This window comes from Austrofundulus limnaeus, unplaced genomic scaffold (genome assembly GCF_001266775.1).
Source record: "Austrofundulus limnaeus strain Quisiro unplaced genomic scaffold, Austrofundulus_limnaeus-1.0 Scaffold50, whole genome shotgun sequence".
NCBI lineage: Eukaryota > Metazoa > Chordata > Actinopteri > Cyprinodontiformes > Rivulidae > Austrofundulus > Austrofundulus limnaeus.
In genome coordinates, this window is record NW_013952452.1 from 1,114,815 (window position 1) to 1,119,207 (window position 4,393).

Here is a 4,393-nt window from a genome sequence, read left to right on the forward strand (position 1 = left end):
GTACAGGTGAATTGTTTTTTTTAATTATTGTTATTAAAAACAAATAATGAACACTCTTTTGATATGTTGTGTATTTTTTTGTTTTCTTTTTGTTTATATGAGAACATTTTTAGAAAAATCAAAGCCTCTTTATCCTAATTAATGCGCATAAAAGAAAAACGTCCATAACGCAGGATCAAAATCACAACACRGGCCTGTGCCGCGCTCCCAATCAGATGGGCGTTGTGTGGAATATATATTTAATATCACAAAACATGAAAACACACCTACACCTCACTGCATGCAGATACTAGAGTGYTATATCTCGGCATAATTGATTGCATCCRAGCTTTTTTTGGTGCYCAAACATCAAACACGGTTAAAAATCAAGCCCCACGTGGTGAAAAGACCCCCATTTCGGACCGTTCATGGGCCCGTGTGGGTTCACAGGAGTCAAATAGAAAAAAAAATCCAATACAGGGTCACCCCGAAATCCCCCCACTCTGTTCAAAAGCTCAATTCAGTGGTGTCCACCTTAAGACTTCTTCCAAAGTGACCCGGTTATTTGGCCATATTTTTCCCTTCAATGCAAACCGTTTACTGTGTTTYCCCCCAATCGGTTTCCTAATAGAAGCTTTTGGACAAGAGGAAGACTTTACACAGCCTCAACCGGGGAGAAAATCAAGAGATCTTGTTCGCCTTCATGGGAGAAAAGAAAAAAAGGAAAAAAAAAATCGAAGCTGGGGGTGAACTGAACTGCATGAGCCGGGGCTTGGGATGTGATGATAAGGCTGCTGCTGGCAAGTGAAGTACTAGGTCGACTTTGCAGCCCACATTGACTGGACTGCACTCACACCAACTGGATCCTTAAGAAGCCAAGAGATCCGAGCCCGACCCGACCCGAGGCTGTTTATTCTGGGTTTAGAGAGGTCTCTGACAAAGAGGGTGGGTGGGTCGAGGTGATGAACAGAAGCGTCACTTTCCACCCGGATCCAAGGCTCTGGCTGCTGCCGCTCCTGCTGCTGCTGCTGCAGCTTGCCTCCCTGTCCTCCAGGGGGGTTTCTCTAGCCTGTCAGACCTGGGAGGCKTCGCTCACAGACGGCTTGGGAGAGTCGAGTCGTGCCGCTGCTTCTGCTGAYGCGCAAAAATAAAAGTCCGCACCGGGCGCTGTGGGGTCGAGTTTCACCCAAGCTGCATGGAATGGACCTATTTATCATTTATAATCGGAGGAGTTTATGTAAACCAACGTGTTCTTTTTTTTCCCTTTCTGTTTTTTTTCATTGTGCGTCACTCTTTCTGTAAGAGGATGGACTTCTTTCCCCTTTTTTCACAGTAATTAATTTGACGCGCACTGGCGACGGTTTTTTTTTTTATTTCAGCGGAGTTGCGTTTGTTATTCGACTTATTATTTTTTTCCAGAGAAAATGAGAAAGTGCAAAGCGGATTTAGACAACTGATATAGCCTTACCGCTTATCTTAACCTCCTGCGTTTTGTAAATCCCCCCCTCCCCCGGTCCCCACCCACCCTTTCTGCCCGCAGACGATGCTCTTTCTCCGGACGCAGCTTGACAATAGACCGCGAAGATTTCGCCCCATTTCCATCTCAGCGCCATCCTCAATTAATTATAGATTTTTATCAGTGCAGCATCTGTGTGTGTGTGCGCGAGAAAGAGAGAGTGCCTGTGTGTGCACGGGTATAATTGCGCAGAGATGAAATAAATTAGACTACTAAGAAACTTCTTTGTGGTATAAACTTTGATCAGCATGTTTGAAATTAAACTCTTTGTAAAACGATCAAACAGTGGGGGAAAGGAAACATGCTTGATTTAGTTTGTTTTCTGAGGCACGGGGTGATAAATAAAAGGGAGCCCCCTTAATGCTGACAGTGATCTCCAGTCACTTCAGCTGATCAATAACTTTGAATCGTCCGGAGTTATTACCATATTGGCTTTACGCACTGGGAGATGCCAAAGGATGGAACTGTTGTTGATCCACCTCTGAAGTCAGGCTGATTTCTAATTGTTTAAAACAAATAGCTTGTCTTTTTTTGTAAAATGTCTTTTTCTGCTTCAAGCAAACACCTGGGCAGCTTGTTTCATTCTTTTGGAAAAAAAAAACTCCCAGAAAGTGCAATCAGACCTCCACTTTGTTTGTCCTGTGCGTCGGCGCCCTCATGGGGTTGCAAAGCTGACCCCTCCGCCTCATCAAGACGCACACAAAAGCACCTAAAGTCCACAGCTCTGACCCGCAACCTGCCACAGTGACCCACCAGCCAGCGCTCGACCAACAAAACACACACAGGAGTAAGCTTTTTTTTTTTAAAGGCCCATAAAACAGACAAAAAGAAGTTAAGTGCAACTCTTTCAATGCATGACACCAACATGAGCCTCTGACACATCCTCAGGTTATCAAGGCAAAAATGAGAAAAAAAAATCATCTGCTTTTCTCTAAACTGCTTTGTCATAAAGAATTCTAAATGCAAAAAAAAAGTTCAGCTGATTTTTAAATAAAACAAAATTGTTATAGTAATAAAGATAAAAAACAAACATCTGATTAAATTTCAAAATTACTTCCTTTCTAATGAGAAGACACTCCAAACAGAAGCAGACAAAATACTTGTTGGCATAAAAAAAGAGACAAAAACGCAGAACATAAATAAAGAAATAAAGAAAACAAAAGCAGCTTTTGTTAAAGGACATCCAACATCAACTGTCGACATTTTCACCTCCAACCCTAAAGCCATCCAGCAGCGGATCCATAAATATGAAATCGTTAGGAAAAAACTCCAAATTGACCTCCTCTTACCTCTTAAATATATCCCTCCCCCCMCACACAAAAAAGGCACAAAAAAGCCAGTGAAAAGGCAAGAAAATGTGAAAATGTAGACTCTTTTGGTACCTTTGGTATAAAGCATTCCGTTTCCCTTCTTTTCTGTCTTTCTCTTGCTCAGTAGCGATCCGATAATAGCATATGGAAAGTGTTTTCAAAATGCCCAGATTTGGCACATTGTCATTGAAAAGAGAGGAGCGCAGTGATGCGGTGCTACAACAGGGGAAATGAGTTGCGGATTGGACGCAGCCAGCCTCGGTGCGGACTTATCCCACTTTAATTTAATATTCCGCAATCACACACACTAGTGATGGCATATAATTCAAGGAGAAWTTCAGAGGGAAGGAAATGCTTTTGTGTGCGCGCGCGTGTGTATGTGTGTGTGTGTTTTTACACCACTTTATTTGATTAAGGAGAGAGGCAGCACAATATTGTCTTTTTTTCATCTGTTTCCCCTCCTCATCTATCCCCCCCTCCTCTTCTTTTCTCCGAGTCAGATTTTATATTCTTTTCGAAACGAAACAATAGATATTTATTTGTTTGTATTTAGGTCATTTATTTAGAAATCAACAACTCCTTTGCTCGTCGGTGTCACACTGGAATCATTCCTAACATAAAATCGAGACCCATAAACGCTTGTTTGTAAAACACTGAACCCAAAATCAATGTATTGGGTCATTTCAATCGATTATATAAACGAAAATCCATAGGCAACATGAGACCGGTATCAGCCCACTCTTCCGCTCCCTTTTAAAGAGAGAGAGAGAGAGAGAGAGAGAGAGAGAGAGAGAGAGAGAGAGAGAGAGAGAGAAAAAAAAAAAAAAAAAAAAAAAGAAAGCTTGTAGCGCCTGGGCTAAAAACAAATACTGTCAAAGCTGCCCGTCATCAGTCCAAGATCAGGACATCTCCTACATTTTCGTGCCAAGGACCCCCAAAATGAACCCATCTTAAACTAAGGGGTCTGATTTAATTGGATTTTGTCCCCGGGATGCCCAATATGGGCTTTTTGTTCTTATTGATTCAGAACTGCTTTGTGAACCTGCTGTGGCTGTGGCGCTGCTGGTGAGACAAGTGGAAGCTTTGTTCAGACATATGTCCGCTAAATGGAATCATTCTGGCTTTAATGGAATCAGAGAAATTTAAGAATTCTTCATTTTGGGCTGATGTGTGTGTGTGTGTGGGGGGGGGGACCCCATGCATGGCCTTTAAGGATTCTTGAACCCCACTTAAAAAAAATCTGGGATGCCAAAGTGTTTCCAGATGCTCCGAGATAGTGCCTGATGACAACAATTAGAAAAAAAAATGCCCCAATCAAACGGAGCCGGGATTACGTTGCGTTTCAAGGGTCAAGGGGAATCGTTTCAGTGCCCCCCCAACCCCCACCCCCACTTATTTTCCGCCACCAAATATCACATTTCAGCATCACATGGTCCCAACAACCACCACGCAACTCCAGGCCACTGTAATCACATATGCAAATTCCCACCCGAAAAGGCACGACAGCCGGTGCGCACCGTCCGAGGAGCTGTTGCGTAAAGTGCGCATTAATATGCAACATGATACGGGGAGAGTTGAGGAGGTGGGG

At 43.0% G+C, this 4,393-nt stretch overlaps 1 protein-coding gene across 1 annotated transcript in view; it reads right to left on the bottom strand.

Moving 5' to 3' along the window:
* The window catches only part of zfhx4 (zinc finger homeobox 4), an 89,362-nt gene extending 86,343 nt beyond the window's left edge, over positions 1-3,019 (bottom strand). The window contains exon 1 of the mRNA XM_014008471.1: positions 2,878-3,019. The gene's annotated coding sequence lies outside the window, so the exon portion shown is untranslated. The remainder of the gene's footprint in view (positions 1-2,877) is intronic.
* Positions 3,020-4,393: the final 1,374 nt, after the last annotated feature.